Here is a 22290-nt window from a genome sequence, read left to right as displayed (position 1 = left end):
AGTTATATCATCCAAATAAATTACTACAGATTTGTTGACTAAACCTTTGAATGCGATGTCCATGGCTCTATGAAATGTGGCACCAACATTAAACAAACCAAATGGCATCTTCTGATATGAGTATGTGCCCCATTTAGTTTTGAATGTGGTTTTCAACTGATCATCAGGGTGTACCAACACTTGACTGTATCCTGAAAATCCATCCAAGAAAGACATTAATTCTGAGACCACAACTGCCTGCAGTATCTGTTCCATAGGAGGTAGAGGAAAATTATCTTTTTGACAGGCTTTGTTAAGGTTCCGAAAGTTAATGCAAATCCTAATATCTCTGTTTTTCTTTCTAATGGGTACCATATTGGAGACCCATTTGGAATGTCTGATGGGAAAGATTATCCTGGCTTTCAATAACTTATTGAGCTCAGTTTTTATCTGATTTTCTAAATTGGGGTGGATCTTTCTCAGCTTTTGTTGGACAGGTTTTTCATTATCGATCATAGGAATAGTATGTTGGATGATGGAAGTGTCGTATGTTTTCAGCTCATCATAATTCCAGGCAAAAACATTTTTATATTGTCTCAAAAGACGAATATACGCTATTTTCTCTTCAGGGGCTAGGCCAAGGCCTAGATTAATGTTTTGTGGTTTAACATCGGTCCCTAGGTTTACTAATTCATAGTTCAGGGTTGAACTTTGGAGTTCTAAATTTGTAGACCTCTTAAACCGATCTTTCAAATCGTACAAGTCTTCTAACTTGACCACCGACCTAGGTATAGCATTATTAGTGCTATTTTGTTGCAATTGTCGATCGTGCTGGTATTCTTCAATTATTTGATTGGAGTAGGATCCTTCAGACGTGAGGAAATTTATGATATCAGGATCGTCATTGAATACTCTCCAATTTGTGATGTTGTTAGGAATGGATGGTCTAAAGATTAATTCTATTGAGAATCTATCTAGACTAAAATATTCGGACAGAGTAAGCTTAGAAGCTACATTAGCCAAAACGTCTGCACTTGTGTTTTGGAGCCTGGGGATTGAAGAAATATTAAATGCTATGAAATGTTCAGTTAGATCTTGTACTAAGGATTGATAGTGTTTTAAATGACCTGATAAGCAATGTATAGTGTTACGTACTTGTTTAACCACAATCTCAGAGTCTCCAAAAACTTGAAGATACTTGACGTCTAACCTGATTGCTTTTTACAGGCCCTGAACCAAAGCCTCATATTCTGCTGTATTGTTTGTGCAATCGAATTCGAGTCTGCATGTGAGCATGATTTTATCTACTTATGGACTAATCAGAATGCATCCTGCTCCTGCTCCTTTGTTAGATCTAGAGCCATCAAAAAATAATTTCCAAAACAAATATTTATTTACAGGTTTATCTAAAAAATTGATACATTTCGAACTATGAGTTCGAGAAAAATTTTCGACTTGGGACAAAACAGAGTGTTCTAAATAGGGTGACGCATGAGCATTGAAATTGCCAAGGAAAGAATCTACCGAGTAATTGCCAATAATGCTGCTGTTATACACTACTGGTTCATTTTCTCCCTCTAACTCCGTTACTATGTACTTCTGGTGTAGCTCTCGTTCAACTTTTATTTGATTCGATTTACCATTATAGGGCAGCCACATGTGCGACCAATCGGTTGCGAAGTATCCATGGAGTTTTTCTGACCAATCCCTGCTAAGAATTAAGCCATAGAATTCTGGGATATCGGCAACTAGAATGTCAATAACCTGACATACCTTCGGGTTGGATGACAATCTTATGGTTACTTGATTTAGTTCGCCAATCACTTTGACTTGAGATCGATCTAGCTGAACTATGCGCACTGCAGATTTCTGTGGTTGAACATTTAACTTGGCACATATAGATTTGGGTAAAATATTTGATGAAGCACCGGAATCTACCAAACAATTGTGCACATTTTTATTGAAGATTTCTTAAGTAAGGAGAAACGGGGGAGTGTGAGATCTTGATCTTCCTCCAATTAGGGCGATATCATTTGGATAAATCTTATTCATCACGTTAGTTGGAGGTCTTCCCATGTTATGGGAAGCTTGAGAAAGTACAGCGACAAGCAAAGGTGCAACTGGCACGGCATGTAATTCTTTCATCGTTATCTTCTATTGATGTTTCAACTTGCTCAGTTCGTAAAGGGTGATGTTAGCCCTAGTCTTCTTCATGTCTTCAATAATATTGTACTCCATTTCATCTGACACTATGAGTGTTTTAGATGGAGTCATTTCGTCTGTTTGGACTGGGCTAGTTTGAGTCGCTTTAGATATCGTTTTCCTTTTTGCGACTTTATCCTTTATTGCAAAGCTTGTGCTCTTCGGCTTAGGGGTAGTTTGGGGAGGATCAAGCTGATTTTTGCTTCATGTGCTAACTGTAAATACTTCTTGATCTTCTTCTTGTGGGAGGATGAAATCCCACATTCCTTGTAATTCCACAACTTCTTCGTCATCAGTCTGCCCTTCAGTGGAAATTTCCTCTTCCTCTTCCTCGGATTTAGCATTTGAAATGGCATTGGGTGGCTTTGCATCCATTGAAGGACCTCTTTTAAAAGCTCTGTAGGGATTTTTCGAAGAAGTTTCTGCTACTTGCTTTTTTATGTCGACCATTTCATTGGACATGGTCTTTAGAACTTTCTGCAGTCCTTCCAAATCAAATGGATCTTTTGCTTGTTTCTTCTTGGAGTCTTCCTTGAAGGTGACTTTTTTGGATTTACGTTCCTTTATCGCGGATGTCTTTTCCAGGGCTATTATTCATTTCTCTACTGCTATCGCTTCTTTCATGTTATCAGCTAAGGTTATTTTATTTGCCCTGTCCACGAAGATTGCTATGTTCGATGGTAGAGTGGTAATATACCATTCACATCGTACTTCTTCGCTGGGCTGGGAAGCAATAGGAATTTTGTTGAAAATTTTGTTGAATCATAAATTGAAATCCTTGATAGGCTCTCTAGCTTCGGCTTTAAGATTAGATAGGTCATTGATTAATGTTGCCGTCGACGTGTCATCACCAAACTTGGTTAGAATTGGTCCTGGAAGATGTCCTAACTTGTGATGGATCCGGAGGGTAATGAAAAGTACCATGACCCGGCTATTCCTTGCAGTGTATAAGGAAAAAGCCGAACAACAACATCTTCATTAGTAACTCCATTGAGATTAATGGAAAGCATGAAGTTGTCTATATGCTCTTCTGCTAGCATGCCTGCCTCGGGATTGAATTTAGGCAGCCATTTCTCAGGATGGGCCGGTATTTGACTCAAGGGTGCAGGCATTAAGACTGCCCTAGGGTTATTCCATGGAGACTGGGCCATTGTTGAACTACTAACAGAGGAAAGTGCAAAAGATGATCCCTGCGGCTGGGAGGATGAGGATACTACGATTGTAGATGATTGAAGAGGGGTTGTGGGGCTTCTGGTGGATGGATGGACGATGATCTGGAGTGGAGGAGTGGATCGTTGACTTCGCGGTGAAGTAGTTGAGATGGACAATGTTGACGAAACAGTCTCACTGTCAGACTCTTGCAGTGATTTCCTCGCTCTTTTCCTGGTGGGAAGAGGTAATTCGGTTGGCTGGACGCCAAACTTTTAACTCTTTAGCTTGGTCAGGGGATGAGTAGGGTTGTACTATGAATTCACGCTACCTTGAGATTTATCAGACCTCTGAGGATAAATGGAAAATCGCTGAAGTTTGTGAATCAGGGATTCGACTTCAGGAAGTTCAACGGTAGATTATTCTGAAATATCAGGGTGTGTAGCAGCGGTTGATACTCGAGCGACTTCTGACTCTGGATTTAAATGTAATGGAGAAGTCAGGGGAGATGATGAGGGAGATTTACTCTCAGAATGGTATTCATATTTGGATTTACTTTCCATTCATAGTTCAGGCACTCCTTCTAGTGCCAAATATGTTGAGGCCCCGAAAATTGGGTCGACAACAAGGGGGATACCCGCCTGGTCCAGACCTTGGTTGGCAGCTCCTTATCCGTTTGGTATAGCGGCTCCGACTGGGGATAATGGGACCAATTTCCCAATCTATGTGTGTATGTGTAGAATTTGATGTTTTTGATCTAGTAGTTCCTATCTAAGATATTCTAATTCAAACTTTTAATCTAATTCTATGCTATTGTAATCTAATAAATAGCACATCTAAATCTATACTAACCCGAGATGTAATTCTTCTATTATGCGATCTAAAGAGGTTTCAAATAACAACTGGTAATAAATATCATTCAGCGATTATAAGAAAGGAAATCAATTAAGATGAACTACTTTGCATAAAAAGTTAGACGAAACAGTTATGAACAACATATCGCATAATGAGCTATTCATACATTAAACATAAATAAATAGCTATCACCATACAAAAGTTCCAAATGATAACTCAAGCATTCATGCAATAATACATAAACAACTAAAAACTATATATCACTTTAACATATAAGCAGAAATGGTCAAGGGATAAAAGTACCATTTATGACTAGTCCTACTCATAAACTTCAAGCAACAATGATTTATCTCTCCTTGCTCTAAAATCCACTAAGAGTACAGAAGTGCAACATCAGTAGCAGATATCAAATGCAAACATCAGCAAATCTTGATCCATTCATTCACCAAAACCTTCTCTGAGGGTGCAAAAGTGCATGTTCTGAGGACAAGTTTTTGATAAATTTCTGGACCCTTCTCTAAATGCATGAGAAGGGTTTAAATACTACTAACTAAATAACTTAATTAGCCAGATTCAGGATATGGTTTAAATGACCACCCTTTTTCTAAGCAAAACTATTTCCAAAAATTAAATCTAATATCTAACTATTTCTGCATTTGCTCCTTAATGTTGCGAGCATTCAATATTTGCCTGGGTAGAGTCGGCTGACTGTCTTTCGCTTTTGGTTGAGCTAAGCAAACAGAAATGGTAAGAGCTGGCACCATTTTTCAGCAAAATTAATGATATACTCGAGAATCATCCTCTGGCTATGTGGATTTACTATGTATGCCCAGTAATAATCCAAGTTCCACTTGGTTAACCCTCGAATTGCTTCTGCCTTTGCTTTCTTGCATTTTCCGGGCTTATGAGTGACTGAGCAGTTAGAGGCTTTGCTTTTTGAGCAATTTTCTCAATGATGCGCGATTAGCGCTAGGCGCTAATCGCGCATCGGAAACTGCCTCCGTTCTTTGATCCGGGCCTTTCTGATGCGTTTTTTGCCTTTAGCGCCTTTTCCTTCACCGGGTATAAGCTTCAAAATTTGTGAACATACCGCTTTCGTGAGCTTTTGACCTCGAGCGTTAAACTGCCTGTTGATATCAGCACTGTTCAACTACTCATTCAACCATGGCCGTGAATGAAAGATCTATAATGGATAGCTCAGCAGCGCTCTATGAATTTGCGGCTCTGTTGCATGCGATATCCGTTCATGAGGGCATCTCTTCTCTGTTTCTGAGCATTGGAGCTTTACCCTTTTCCCCCTTGGCATCCTGCACATTGCTTCATGTTACTTCTGTTTTTTGTTCCTGTAGTTCACACATGAGGAGAGAGTCATGATAATAAAAATCGACAAGAAAGCTTTAAGCTCTGCGGATGTAAAAAACATGCCACCTGACGTGAACTGACTCTTAGAAAAACACAAAACTGTCTTTCATTAACAACTGGCGTATCATTCATTAATTATCATTAAAGTGTGTATCCAGTTCTTGGTTTATGAAAATGTTTTCCTAAATGTTGAGCCAGGGAAAATCTGCGATGGAATGTTTCTGTGATTCGCATGGCAGCATCGCATCATCGCAGTATCGCATTATCGCATTACCGCACATTTAATTAAGATGTGTTATCGTAGGGTTGCTCGATCGCGCTATCGCAAGATCGCGGATCGCACTGTCGCGCTATCACAAGATCGTGGATCGCACTGTCGCGCTATCACAAAATTGCAGATCATTACAATCGTTAAATGGTTATGTGCTTTCCATGTGACATTGCGATATGCGATATCGCATATCTGCTATCGGCGATTTTTTAAAGTTTTCCAATATGAACGTTTCTTAATGCATGCAATGCGATGTAATTCGTGTCGCATTCTCGCAGTTTAGCATTTTTACTCATAAGGAAATGTCCTCTCATTCTTTGCGCGATGCGATGTTTTCTTAAGGAGTAAAATACATGAGTTTTAATTGAATTTTTTGAATTTTTTACTAAGGGTCCCCACTTACCTAGTGTTATTGCTAATACTATATAAGGAGGGGGGTTGTTGGTGGCCACAACACCTTCCCACATGTTTAAAACACTTATCCTTGATTAAATTGTTGGATATGGGGACATCTTTGATAGCTTGGAGAATCGGGATTTTGACACACAGATTTTTCAACTCACTTAGAAGTTCAGTCTCTTCTCGGGTGTGCTAGACAGGATGGGTTAATCTCTCAGGAAAAGTAGGTGGATATGCTTGAGGGACACTTTCCTCCTTTTCCTCTCCATGCTCCTCAGGTGGAGATGGAGGTTGGTTATCTGGAAGCACTCTTCCATACCTGAGGTTAATTTCATGAATTTCCATGGCATAGGCAGGGTAGGATGTTTCTCCACTATAGACCTGGTGTGCCTCTCTGTTTTTTGAGTTTGGATTTGGTTGGGAAACCATCTAAGGTTGTTTAAGCGAAGTAGGGTGTAGGAGCTATGGTTGTGATGGAGGTGGGGCAATAGAACTGGAGCTTGGTTGTATGGGGACCTCCACCCTTCAGATGGTGCATTCCACTGAGGTTGTGGAGGAGAATATAGCTGAAATGGTTGGTTGGCAAATTGGGAATGGTATTGAGGTGAAAAAGACTAGGGAGAATGTGTGGACCACAAAGGATGATCATGAGGACACCAAGGAGAAATGGATATATTTTGATTAGGGTTGTAATATGAATAGGATACCCCTTTCATGCTTTACTGGTATGGTCTAGGTCCTTGAGGCCTCCTTTGATTGATGTAACAAAGTTGTTCAGTCACCCCTTTAGTTCCTTGATACACAACTTTTAATTCAGGCAGGGAAGGGTAAATTTTTGTGGTGTGGTTTTCCTCATAGACTAAGAAAAGTTCTATGAGATTCAATGGAAATTCTTTCCTAGGGTGCCTCCTGGTGCATCTAAGGAAAGAGATAGCTAAGTCTCTCTCTGCTTCCTCCTGCTTCCTCTTGATATGCACAGTGTCCATTTTCATAGCAAGGGTATGAAACATTTCACTCTTAAAACCTTCCAACATGTTCCCAATTTCACCTTTTATGGATGTGTTGGAAGAGGATAAACTGACCACAACTTGACTAGCCCTACCCTTCTTTTTAGATGCCCTAGAATGATTCCTAAAAAATATCTTGATATCATCATAGAATAATTTGTAGATATCCCCTCCTGACATAAAGTTTAGAGTTTCTAGGAGATCTTCCCTAATCTCCCTAAGAAGGACTAGCTTAAGCGACTTAGGATCAAGGGTGCACCTAACCCTATTGTAGCTGAGCTGGAATATTTCCTCATAACATTCTAAAGATTCATCATGTCCCAAGGTCATTCTAAAAATTTCCTCTTTGGTATATTTGGACCTAAAGTAATCGCTATACTTATTGTTGAAGGCTTGTTGCATCTGAGCCCAAGTGGTGATACCATCCCAAGGTAAACCCATGAATAAGCAGAAGGCTACATCTTTGAGAGTGGCTGGGAATAATTTCAAATTCTGATCATCAGAGGTGTAATCATAAGTTCTGCATATGACAATAAAATCTAAAAAAAGGTATCCTGGTCTTCTAAGGTCATGCCATGGAAGTGAGGAAGAGCAGAGGGGCTTTTGTTTTTCATCCTAGCATCCCCATTAGTTTCTCTAATGGGAAAAGCACCCTCAACTCTATCTATGTCTCCCCTTTCATTTCTATTTCCAGCCATGGTGCAATTTGGTGGAATGGTCTCTTCTTCTTCCTCGATAGGCTCTTCAAAAATATTTGGTTGTTCACCTAATTGGTCCTCTAGCTCACAGCCATTGAATAAGAGGGAAGGTTGGTTGTTTGATGTGGTGGGGGTATTTGGAATTTTTTTTCCCTAAATTGCCTCTACTCCTACAAGGCATGAAAGGAGTTTATTTTTTTCTCTTTAGGGTTATTTGAATTTCTTGTAGGATGGAAAGAAAGAAAAACCAAATTACAACTACTTGCTAAATGGAACTAATTGGATAATGGAGAGAAAGCAAAACCAAATTGCAACTACTTGTGGAATGGAACTAATTTTAGAATGGAGAGAAAGAAAAACCAAATTGCAACTACTTTCTGAATGGAACTATTTGCATAATGGAAAGAAATAATGAAAGAAAGAAAGAAAGCATGAATCACATCTACTTAGACACCACCCCAGCAATGGCACCAAAAAGTGATGGGTACTAGTATTGCAGCAAGAATGCTACAAATCCTAGGGCTACAAACATTACTTCATCAACTTGATGTTTGTACAAACTTGGAGGTGAGAGTGTTGTATACAAAAATAGATGTAATGGTCTACTCTTATCACTGTTCAACTGGGGAAATATACCACTAGGGTTTCTCAAACCATTCTTCCAATGAGTAGAAGAAGTCTGACTACCAAATGAAGAAGGGAAAATTATCCTAAATTAAAGAAAAGGAATGCTTCCTATTTTAAGAATGAAAGACTGAATTGGAAGATGCTCGTAAAGTGACATGAAATCCTGTATCTACTCATTGACACATTTTTCTTGCAAAAGAAACCTAACTTAACCCTATTTATCACATGTGATTGTGTAAACTAACTGAACATGGAATCTTATCTAGAGAGTATTTTAATTGCTGCATTCATATGCTCATTAAGAAATAAAAAGAACTCCTTTCCTTTGTATTTTCATTTTATGAATGAAAATGCTAATCTTCACTTGTTGCTTTTCAGGGGAGATAGGTATGGAGGAAGAGGGTTATAATGGTATTAAGGGCATGGTGGTTAAGTGGAGGCCTAATCCCAACTGAAGTGATGATTTTGTTGAATTTGGGCTCAAAATAGGTTGCTATAGCATTTCCTACAGGAAAACTATAGGATGTCCTAGTTCTCCTACAAGATCCCTTGTTTTACTACAAGAAATAGGCCGAAATATTAGGAAGTGGTTTAGAAGGTGGAATAAAGCGTTGGAAATGTAGACAATGGGAGAATAAAGCATGGAGGGGATGAACACTATCGAGATCTCAATCAATCGCTTCAACATAGTTGGATTTTCTCAATGGAAATGGCAACTTTTGATTATAAAACAAGAATTCAGATTAAGATTTTAGAGGATTTTGGAAACATGGGTCGATAAGGCTTGGATGAGGCAAATGAGATGAGGTCTCCCTGCAATGTAGAAGCTGCTGCAATAACACACATTCTTGTTGGCATTTATGCACAAATTCATCTATACATGGGAAATATTTATTAAAGGGAAGAAAGCAGAGTTCTTACCATCTAATGACTAAGCTAATGAATGGAAGTGCTTTGAATCCAATGAAAAACTTAAGAGATCAAAAATGATAATTGTAACTCATCCTAAGAAACTTAAATATGATTATCTACTCATCAAGAAACTCTATATTATGCAGCAAAGAAAGAACTCTGTTTTTTGGGCTGTATGAAAGTGTCCCTCAAGTCATGATCCCAAAAGAGAGAGATGAGGTGAAAATCGGTATCACTAGCTTTTCTTAAATGTGTTCTATCACTATGATACCACTATTCTAACTATCCATAAATGGAAGAAAACTAATTAATCATACTAATACTTGCAAATTGAAAACACAAAAATCATTTGAGGAGCTAACCATGAATGTAATCTAAGCATACATATACAAAAAGAGGAACCTATGCTGCTAGGGTTGGGCCTTAACTCAAAAGCTTCATCCCTCTTAGGCAACTCAGTGTTGTATCAAGGGAATGCTTCTCATTTTCATTAAAATATCAAAAATACACAGGAGTGATCAGTCATAATTTCTCAACTCGAAAAATCCCCTTGCCTATAATAAACAAATTTGAATCCTAATGAGGATCTAGGCCTTCTTATTTATACAACTGAAGGTACCAACAACTTCCTTAAATTTAGGGAGGCTTGGCTCCCAAACACGAGATCAGCTCATCTTCAACTATCAATAGCTTGGCTACCATTGATCTTAATGGCTCGGCTGCTTGCAACTCTGAGCTAATGAGATTTGATGGAGGAATATTCAAGTGAGTGAGGAGTTAAGGTGGGAGATCCAATCTCCTAAAATCCCTCTTGCTTGTCTCCTTTGAGTTCCTGCACTTTAATTAGCCAAAATTTACTCCAAAACCTACAATCAATGCACATTACACCACAAGACATGACATCTCATCTTTACCTTTCTCATTAAGCAAAATATAACAAAACATGTAAAGAAGCATGAGAAAAGTTGATTTTAGTAAGATGGAGAGTTGCATTAAGGTCCAAATTAATTTACCCATTGATGAGCATCATCACTTCCTCCTCTATATGTTCTTCAAATATTTATGGCTACTCACCTAAAGGATTCTCCAACTCTTCTGTGGTCAGTTCGAAGTCACCAAAAAAGAGTGATATTTGATGAGCCTCAGTGTTGCAACAAGAGTGTTTCAACTCCCAAGGATACTAGATTTAACTATAAACCCTGCATTCGTACAAACTTAAGAGGTGATAGTGCTATATGCACAGTATCTTAATCTATACTCATGCCACAATCAAGCAATGGACTAGACAAACCGTTCTATAAACTGACATAAGAAAGGAAATTACAAAAATGGAAATATTTTTCTGCTTGAAAAAGGGATGAAGATGCTACTTGTTCAAATGCAAATTCTAACCCTACCTAAATGAATGTAAAATCTATACTTCTTGCAAAAATGGAAACACTAGTCTACTTGCAAATTTTAAATTCTATGCTACTTGCATGAATGTAAACATTGATCTAATTGCAGAATGTAAAAGTTTCATTGAAGTGAAAAATAACCTATGAAATAACAATGCTTGTAGTTGAAACCCTAAAAGAAGCCTAAATTCAAGAGAAACAATCATAGCCTACCTTGCATGCATAAATCAACCTTTAATCAATGTGTTCAAATAGATTATCTTTAGTGATAGAGGTCACTAGGAATTTCATGTGGAAATGAAGAAAATCATCATTGTATCTCTAAATTCATAAGTTTTTCTGCTAACCCTAATTGCATAATTGTGTTGCAGTGAAGAAAAGGAAAGCCTTAAGTGGTCTTTGGTATTCCTAAATCATGGTTTTAGAGCCCAGGGGACAATATTCAAGGCTAAGAGGAAAAATTTAACGTTTTTGGAGAAAATTTGGCCAATTTTACATGGTGCTAAAGGACGCTACAAGATTGATACATGATGCTATAGGATTACCCCATATTGCTACAAGATTGGATCTGTCAGCATCCTGATGGTGGAAGAGGTGACCTAAAGGTGGGAAATGGTAGATGAACATATATGAAGGTTGTGTGAGTATTTTTCCAATCTCAACACGTCTCATAGGCCCATCTTGCACACAAAAAAAAAAATGCATACAATGTCCTTGAATCATCTAGAAATGTACTTTGAGCGATAAAGTTTTGGGGGCACTATGAGGTCAAGACAAGGAGGAGGGTGATGGTAGGAGGAATGTAGGATGACTATGAAAACACTACAATAAAATAGTAGTACCTATACACCAGACAAGTAATCATTTTTTCAACTTGAAAATAATGCCAAACTAATAACCAAATTGCAACAAAATGGAACTAAACAAGAAAGGATGAGTTTAATTTTGTTTGCATAAAAATATAATATATATTGTTTCATGAATATGCCCTACATCCATGAGATCTTAAATAAGACTATGATTTAATCCCTAAGTATGCATAAAACAAAGTATGTAAAATAGCATTAACCCAAGATATAACAATTGCAAAGGAAAGCAACCATGTGTTCTTGGCTTGCTAATACATATCCATCAACCAAACTTCCCACAAGAGAGGTGGTAGATATACCTACACTAGCAAAATTCATAAGCAAATGTTTGCCAAGAAAGAAAAAAGATGTTGCTAACAAAGAAAACACATGGATAAAATACAAAAAGAGAGACTAGAGCATCTGTGTTGTGCCCTAACCTAAGGGGAGTCAGCCCTCTGAAAAAATCAGATGAAAGATAACATTAATATTTTCATTAACATAAAATAGTGTTCAATTACATCATGCAAAGGAAATGATAATGATAATATCAAGCTCCTAGCTCTTAGTAGCTCATATCTGCTCCAAAAGTTTGAATCCAATTGACACCTTAGGCTTGGTTATTTATACAAAAATGATTGATGGCTAGACTCCCGGGAATGAGGACTAATTCTCTCCAAAATATCTAAAAACGTGTATCTATCTTTCTTATATCCTCACAATTTCTTGAGTGCATCAACTAATAACAGGTCTTTGAGTTGTAAGTGAGTGATTTTAGGGATCTAGTTGCATTGTAGGTGAGTAAATGTGTGGGATAAAACTCCTACATCTCTTCCAGCTTCGTTCAACATACCTATTCATATTAAATACACTCAAAATTACCTGTTTCCTATTCCTTAATTACATTAGGAAACAAATTACGACAAACATCCTTTAGTCTCCCTATTGACCACACTATAGTGAAACATATGTTAATAAATGCGAGAAAAGAGGAAATTATGGGTTGGAGGATGGTAAAATGGGCCTTATGATATACATATTAATGGGGTCCATCATCACCCCCTTGTTGAAGGTGTTGCTCACCCTCTGAGCAACTTATTAATACGTAGCTCATGCATGGCCCTAGCACCTTCTCTGACATCCCAAGGCACCTCACATGTTTTTCCTTCTTGTGGATAAAAATTACATTTTCCTCTATTGCTTCCCACTCTCTTTATTCCTTTGCTTGATCTTTTTTTCCCTATAAGCATAATAAAAAGGGAAGATTGATATTTAACCCTATCCAATTGATATTTAACTTATGAAATATTCTCTTATAGAGCGGGCTTCTTTCTATGGCATTCCTCAACCTCTCAGGGGAGTCATTAGGGGAATTTTGAGGTATAAAATGGGCCTCCTAAGGAAATTATAATATAATAGTGGAAGTAATAAAATAATATTATATTACATCATCAAATTTTATAGGGAAAAAGATAAAAAAAATAAAAAAAATTCAACTCGTATTTTCAACTTATCTACCTATGGGTTTACTCAAATATTGAGTGGAAATGCTCATTTGATGCAAAATTTGATTTATATCCAAGGAGTACCCATGTTTCATACCCTTGATGGACCCTACTACACGAAAAATGAGAAAGACATGATTACAATGATGATTTTTGATGTATTTCTCAGTTTTCGTATAGCAGGGTCCATGGAAAGTATGCAACATGGGTACTCCTTGGATAAGGAATTAAATTTTGCATCTAACAAGTAATATCACTCAAAATTTGAGAAAAATATTAGGTAGATAAGTTGAAAATATTTTTTTTTTTCTCGGCAAAGACTAATTCTATTAGGTGAAATATATAGTACAATCAGGATAAGCAAAAACCGGCAAACCAGAAATGATGGACCCATCAACCTCGGTTCCGGAAGAAAGAAACAAACTCATAGTCACATCAGAAGACTAGAAATCACAGATTTCCTGATTACCCCATTGGGGCAGAGACTACCACACATTGTTTTTTCCCTTTCCTTTTGCTAACTTTTGTCCAGCCATCCTGGGGGGAGTGGGCTAGGACAACTTGAAGACTGGAATTTTCTTTCAACGGGAGTTCCTTTTCTGATTCTGAGGAGGTCTCATGGGCACGTTTCTGGACTATAGCTGAGTCGAAGGAGCACCCCACAGTGTTTATGGGTGAATCCATCGGCTGAGGCACCTGTTCCGGTTCTGAATCACTTTCCCCGTCCTCCGAACTTGGAGGGCTAGAGTTTCGAGCTGGCTGCGGAGAACATGGAGCCCAACGCTTGGGTTTGGACTTTGCAAAGTTTCCTTTTTTCGCTCTTGCTGTCATCGATGGGCAGGAGGACTGAAGGTGCCCTGTTAGGTGACAGTGACGGCATCGGAAGGCAGTATTCTCGTAATCTAGAAACTGGGTCCAGATAGTGTCATTGTTCTTGAGAATGATTTGCTCTGGCAGACCCTTGCTTAGATCTAGCTCTACACAAATTCTGGCATATGTGTAGAGGCCTTGTATTTCCCTCTGATAATCTCCCATCAGAAAGCTGCCCAAAGCGTTGCCTATTTGCCTGTATACTTCTGTTCTCCACAGATGTATTGGGAGATTTGGAAGTCTGATCCAAACCGGGGCCTTCGTAATAACAGCAGAGGCTAGGTCAAAGTCTGGGAACCATGGCGTTAGGAAGAGGCCTGCCGTCCCCATGAACCAAGGGCCTTCCTCTAAGGCCATTTCGTAGTGCTCGAGATTGTCAAACCGCACTATAAAGTACCCTTTTGCACAGAAGTAGATCTTGCAACTGTGTGTCCAGTTGTCATGGATCCAGTCCTGAAGATCTTTTGAGCGTGGCCAAAGCCCATTGAATCTGCATATGATGGCCCTTTCAGCGAACTTTTGGGTTTCGTCTGCTAGCTCAGGGTAGGAGACCTCAACCGAGGGAACCTCCTCCACTTTGTCAACCAGGAAAGGCTTGGGTAAAGCCTGAGTTGTTAGCTCTATCTTGTCAGGCTTATTAGCATGGACTGCATCTTTATATGAGAAAACTTTAGTTGAGGATGGCTCTCCAGCAGCTCCACCTCTCAAACGAAGGGTCAAAATAATAGTTGCATCTTTCTTAATGCCGTAAAAAGAAATGGGGTAGAGATCCTCAAGTTGTTTACCTTCGTGGAGAAGCCGTTGCGCTGCAGAGGGGATACCCAGCTTGTTATTCAGTGTCTGCTTAAGATGCTGCACTAGATCCATCTGGCTTACCCATAGTAACAGAGTTTTGCCTGTAATGGGCTTGACTTGTATCTGGAATGATGAGGAGGGAGCCGAAAGCCCCTTTCCTCTGTAGATCTGAGGAGAGGGCCGACGAATGCATTGATTGATGCAGCCATTCTGTACAGGCCCTTCTTTCCCGCGCGCCACAGCCTGAGGAAAAATAACTAAGGGATCTGTATTGATAATCTTGGTCTCTGCTCCGTGAATCCGATGAGGGCTGTGTGAAGGCATTGTGGAAGCAGGGGATCGGGACCAGGCTGCCGTAGATATCTCAACCGAGAGTTCTGCGAGTGCTTTTGTGCCTGCTGCGTCGTCAAGCCAAGTGTGACCGTCTTGCCATCTTGCAGCGGAATGGACGTTTCTGGTTCTCAGCCTAGATCTCTCGAGTCTCTTCATTTCCTGGAGGATCAGAGCCCTGCCGGCAGCCGAGGGCTTGGAGGCGGCGAAACTGGTGTTCATCTTGGAGCCGAGATAAGTTGAAAATATGAGTTGAATGAGTAGTTTTAATATTTTATTATTTTTTAATATTTTTACTCTTTTACTCAAAAAATGGTGAATCATCCCCCATAGTTGACATCATCATCTTGAATCCTATTTTGTCCTTATAAAGTTTATTTTGGTTGTACATTTTTCTTAGGAGGACCATTTTAGACCTCAAATTTCCCCTATTGGGAACTCCGTGATTTGTAGACTATGGAGTAGAGCATGCCATTTGCTTTGGCATGCCTACAAACTCTTAGTCCCCAAAAGCCTCAAGATGTCCTCAAAATGGAGGATGGTTTTCTCTTGTTTTTCTATGTAGAAAGGGGCTAATTGAGGGGATGTATAGATGAAGATATGTTTGCTTATAACAAACTCGGGAATTGTTAATTCTTCTATGATATACAAAGGCCCATTTTCTTCTTTGGACATAACATTCCTCGCTTCCTTGGCTATTTATTAGTCATGGACAAGCCACGAGCCTGGGGCCATTGGCTATGCATCTCCAAACTTTTAATTGGGGTCCTAGAAATTCAAGTCTATGAGGATCATATGATGCATATAGAACTCAACTAATTAGGCCCTATCTTCAATGTTGACATGTTGGAAAATAATAAATAAACTTTCGATAGTCCTGAAATGGGAGAGAACCATACTGTGTCAAGGCTTTGATTTAAAATTGAAGCCATTATTCTTTGAGGAAGATTACATATGATTTGGATATTTGTCTACACTGGATGTCCTTCATGGCCAAGATTTCCATGGTGGAAAGTTGTGCTTCCTTCTGTTGTAGCTACTCTTTTAACCTCTGATTTTCTAATTGCAACTTCTCTTTCATGATTGACTCTCTTAATCTCAAGTTATCCATTTCTTCACCCATATTCTTCATATTTTCTTCTATAACTTGATTTGACTTAACAATCTACATCAACCAATGAGTTTGGTTTCTCTCCTTTCCTAGCTCAAATAGTATGGGCATTGTAAATTTTTTCAGGTATTATCCATCCCTCTTCATAAAAGTTGTAGTACAACTCAAGATCAAGGTGTGGATAATGATCTTGGAGTTCTTGTGCTCATTTTCCCCCTCTAGAGGCATTTATTTTGTTTCCTATAATAGTGTCTCCCTATCATTTACTAATTCTACCCTTTCTTGTAGCAGTCTTGCTTCTTATTATAACTAGGTAGTTTCTACTTGTAGTTGCTTGGCTCTAGCTTCCTAGTGTTTGGCATTCTCTGGGATGTATGAGTCTACTTTCACTTGTCTTTAAGGGAAGTAAATTCCTTAATATTCCATTTTCCTTGTCCGAACTCTTCTTCCTTGTCACTAACAAATTCTTGAATTGTAATTGGGATTGTTGAAGGTGGATGAGGTTTCCCTTGTTTGATATTAGTGCTCCTCCTTTTAAAATATAAGGGGCATTTTTTGGGCTGCCTCCTATTGGTTTTGATAGGTGTGCTAAGGGTTTTTAAGGTGGAAGCCACCTTTTGTTCTATATTCCCTTCATAGGGGGTTACCTTTTGCTCTTATTTTCTCTTATTTTGAGGTCTAGAGGGCTCCCCAAGGGTCTCTTTTGCTAACTTTGATTCCCCTTCCTCTTCCTCCTTGTCTTCCTTAGCTTCTCCTTCAATTTCTTGTTTCTTCTCTTCAACCTTGTCTTCCTCTTCTCTAACCTCTTCCTCCTTTTCAACTTCTTGTTTAGCGAAACTATATTTGGTGGTATCTTCATGATCTATTAGAGGTTGGACTCGAGTCTCAATGAAGGAATTCCTATCCATGCCCAAAAAAGATATCCATAGCAAAGGGTTTTTGAGGTGACTCAAGGCATTCATAACAATGAGCCTTATGAGGTTGAGTTGAAAAATGTACTGGTGCTTTCCTTCTCTCACCCTCTAGCTCCTTTCTATCATAGAATAAAGGATAATGTAGGGAATATTGAGTACTTGGAATGGGCAGTTCTGTCTAGAATCTCAGCTCATAGAGTATCTTAAAATGATAGGTATACACAACACTTAACCTTCCCTCAAAATATGTGTATTTAAGGATGTGATAAGCCACTTCACCCCATGGGTAAGGAAGGCTCTCCCTTCTAACTCCATTATTATCTTAAACTAATTTTTCTTTAGAAAGGAGGAAATTATTCCTAGTTGTAATGGATTTTATCCTATCCTCCTTGCTCCACCTAACTCTTAGAGGTATTACGGTCACTATGATAATGATTTATGCATTCAAGTGGATGGCAAGTCCTCTTACAACAATCGTTGCACTATCTTCCCCCTGAGAGTGAAGGGTCATGGGAAATTCATCAGTTATTTCATCATCATACCCCTTTAACTTTTATAAGAACCCATCCATTGGTGGTTTATGAATATGTATATGATAGGAGTATGTTAGTGTACTCTTTTAGAGTGTATGCTCTCCCTTATCATGAAACCCCCACCCAAGTTTTCCACTAATTCTTCCTCAAGTTTCCTCAAATAATTTTCTATCAATTGTTGTTTTTAGAGTGGTCTAGGGTTTCAAGAAAGAGGTGAGAGGGGTGGTGTTCTTATTATGGATAGAGGGAGGATTATTAGACTCCAAATTCAAAGAAAATTAATCATGGTGCTACGTTTCTTCCATCACACGAAAAAGAGTGTTTTAATGAAAGAAATTCAATTAATTTTTTTAAGGGTATGCTACATGGTGTTTGTATACATAGAAATTAACCAAATTAACTTACTCTTTATGCATGGGAGGTGAGTAAAATTCACCAATTACCCCTCCTTAGGCGACTCCTTCATTTTTTTCACCTCTTGGCCCAATCTTGAAGCAGTTGTCTAAAATCTTGTAGCAGTAGTCTACAATCATGTTATGAAACCAGCTCAAGAAAAGATAGAAAAGATAAATCCACGCCTTAGAATTCATCCTCTTCGAGGGGGCAACCTCCTTTACATTACATAAATGAACAATTCTTGGATGATACAAATGACAAAACCTCCTTTCTATATATAGGAGTCTAAGGAGTCACAATATAATCCAGCCGACCTAACAATAATAATATAAAGCCACAAAAATAACAATAGAGGGATTCTATGGGGCACAGAAATAACAATATGGGGGTAATAGGGGCACAACAATATAAATAGGGGGTATAACTACAATAGTAATGGGGTAATCACTAGTATTATAGGGACCCAACATGCCCCTCTCCTTCAAAAAAGTGTTGTCCTCAACGCTTGAGTAGTTCTGGATACTTCTGCATAAAATTCTCATCCTCCCATGTGGAATCTTCAGCGGATAAGTTCTTCCACTTGATAAGATACTCTGAAATTGATCGATTTCGTAGCTGTCGAGTTCTTGTTTCTGTGACTGCTTCCGGTTCCAATATAATTTTTCCTTCCTCGTCAAGTTCTGGCAATATTGTTTGAATTGGGAGCTTGTCACCTATAACCTTCTTTAAACATGAAACATGGAAAACTGGGTGCAATCGAGAAGCTGCAGGAAGCTCCAATTTGTATGCCATAGTACCAATCTTTTGCAACACCTTGTACGGACCATAATACTTTGGTGATAATTTATTATCCTTCTTAGCTTGCTTTAGGGACATTTGCTTATATGGTTGTAGCCGTAGGAATACCCAATCACCTACATCAAAACTTCTTTCACTGCGATGTTGATCTGCCTGTTGTTTCATTCTATTTTGTGCCAACACGAGGTTATCCTTTAAGAGTTGGAGGACTTGTTGTTGATGTTCGATGTGATGTTCCACTGCCTGAACCTTAGAATTTTCTCTTAAATATGATGTGATGGATGGTGGTTGATACCCATAAAGTGCCATAAATGGGGTCATTTTTGTTGCTGTATGGAAGGAAGTGTTATACCACCATTCAGCCAGAGGCAACCATTTGACCCATTGTGTCTGTTTATCAGATACAAAGCAACGAAGATATCCTTCCAAACATTTGTTTACTATCTCAGTTTGCCCATCAGATTGAGGATGATAAGATGAGCTATGAGCTAACTGAGTACCAAGACAAGAAAATAATTCTGTCCAAAAATTTCCAGTGAAAATGGGATCTCTGTCACTTACAATAATCTTTGGGTTTCCATGTAGCTTTTGAATTGTTTCCATAAATGCAGTAGAAACTGTACTGGCTTTAAATGGATGTGATAATGCACAAAAGTGTGCATACTTGGTAAGTCTGTCAACTACCACCATGATGACACTCTTTCCCTCAGACTTGGGTAAACCTGTGATAAAATCCATTGAAACCTCCTCCCAACGTTGGCTTGGAATGGATAAAGGTTGTAATAGACCTGGTGTCTTAATTGTTTCAACTTTATTTTGCTGGCAAACCAAACATTCCGCCACAAACTTTTGAATATCTGATTTAAGGCCATCCCAAAAAAATTCCTTCTTAACCCTGTGGTAAGTTTTTAAAAATCCTGAGTGCCCTCCTAAGGGAGAAGTGTGCAATTCCATAAGAATCTTTTGTTTTAGCTGGGAATTCTTACAGAGGTATAAGCGATCTTTGTACCATAACGAATCATTTTGCCAGCTAAATGTATCAGAAGTACTGGAATCTTGTTGTAGCTTTCGAATAAGTGCCCACACTTCTTCGTCATTCTTCCATTCCTCCCTTGCTTCGTTTATCCAATCTGGTTGGATAATAGAAATGGCACACAACAATGCTTCCACATCCTCATCCTTTCTTGAGAGTGCATCTGCCACCACATTTTGCTTCCCTTTTTTGTAGATGATTTCAAAGTCATAACCCAACATCTTTGTGACCCACTTTTGTTGCTCTTCAGAGGATAATCTTTGTTCTAAAAAGTATTTAAGGCTATCATGATCCGTTTTTACCTTGAAGTGTCTTCCCATTAGGTAGGGTCGCCATTTCTTAAGTGCATGGAGTATTGCCAACATTTCCTTCTCATAAATAGCTTTGCTTAAAAACTTTCCCTTGATTGGACGACTTTCAAAAGCAATGGGTCTTTCATCTTGCATTAGAACAACACCAATTCCATTTCCTGAAGCATCACATTCCACAATAAAGGTTTTTGTGAAGTCCGGTGTAGCTAAGACCGGTGCTTGGCACATTGCCTCTTTAAGATGTTCAAAGGCCTTTGTTGCTTCCGAAGTCCATGAAAATGAATCTTTCTTCAATAATGTTGTTAGAGGTGCTGCTATTCTCCCATAATTCTTAACAAACTTGCGATAATACCCTGTCAACCCAAGAAATCCTCGCAGATGCTTTATGGATGTGGGGATTTTCCATTCCTTAATGGCTTTAATTTTGCTAGGGTCTACCTTAACTCCTTCATGAGATACAATATGACCCAAATATTCCACCTCCTGGACTCCAAAGAAACATTTGGATCTTTTTGCATATAATTGTTTCTCCTCCAATAGTTGTAGCACCCTGTCAACATGTTCAACATGATCCTTCCAAGACTTGCTGTAGATTAGTATATCATCAAAAAATACTAACACAAATTTTCTAAGGAATGGTTTGAAAATTGAATTCATCAAACCTTGAAATGTTGAAGGTGCATTGGTAAGGCCAAAAGGCATGACCAAAAATTCATAATGACCCTCATGAGTTCTAAATGCTGTTTTCGGAATGTCTTCAATCTTCATTCTGATTTGATGATATCCCGAACGAAGATCCAACTTGGTGAAGTAAATTGATCCATGCAATTCATCCAGTAATTCATCAATAACAGGAATGGGGAACTTATCTTTAATAGTGAGCTTGTTGAGCTCCCTATAATCTGGACACATGCGCCATGATCCATCCTTCTTGTGCACCAATACTACTGGAGCTGAGAAAGAACTTTGACTCGGTTGAATTATACCAGCCTCTAGCATTTCTGCAACCATACGTTCAATTTCACTTTTTTGGACATATGGATATCTGTACGGCCTGATGTTTGGAGGAACACTTCCTGGAATCAGATGAATAGCATGATCATGATCACGCATAGGTGGGAGACCTTTGGGAGTCTCAAATACCTTGGAATGATTGTCCAGGACTTTTTGGAGATCTGGAGAAATAGATGATTCCAATGTGGAAACATCTAGCGAACATAATTGTGCAATTACACCTCTTTGCTCCTTTTTTAGAAGCTTTGTCATGCCATTAGAGCTGATTATCTTTCCTGGTTTCCCTGCAATACCCCTTAATTCAACTTCCTTTCCTTCCACAGAAAATTTCATGAAAAGTTCTTGAAAATTAAAAGCTATTGTACCCAAGGATTGTAGCCATTGGACTCCTAGTACAACATCAGCACCTCCCATTGGAATGGAAAGCATTGGGCTAGTCAATACATATTCTCCCATGGATAGCTTGATATTATGGCACTTTCCAGAACAATTTATTGTTCCTCCATTTGCAATCATCACTTGACACTCTGGTGCTGGATATAGGAAGCAATTCAATTCTTTTGCTACCCTACAATGAATAAAATTGTGGGTGCTTCCTGAATCAATCAACACTATTACCTTTTTCTTCTTGATTTGTCCTTCTATCTTGATGGTTTGAGGAGTGGTAATTCCCGCCAATGCATTACAAGATATGGTCGGATTTATTTGTTCTTCATCTAGGCTTTGTTCCTGGAATATATCCTCTTCTTTTGACCTTTCTTGCTCCTTTTCTTCTTCCTCTTCACAATCTATGTAGAATAATTTCTTCTCAGCACACTTATGACCTTTTGTGTATTTGCTATCACAATTGTAACAAAGCCCTTTTGCTCTTTTTTCTTCCAATTGTTGTGGTGTCAACCTTGTAGGTTGTGGAAGACTATGGGCAACAACACTTCCGTCTTTATAGTTGTGAATGGTATGCTTCCTAGTTGCCA

Source organism: Pinus tabuliformis, chromosome 7 (assembly GCF_031772625.1).
Source record: "Pinus tabuliformis cultivar Carrire ecotype Pingquan chromosome 7, CPIR1, whole genome shotgun sequence".
NCBI lineage: Eukaryota > Viridiplantae > Streptophyta > Pinopsida > Pinales > Pinaceae > Pinus > Pinus tabuliformis.
This window is presented reverse-complemented; position numbering follows the sequence as displayed.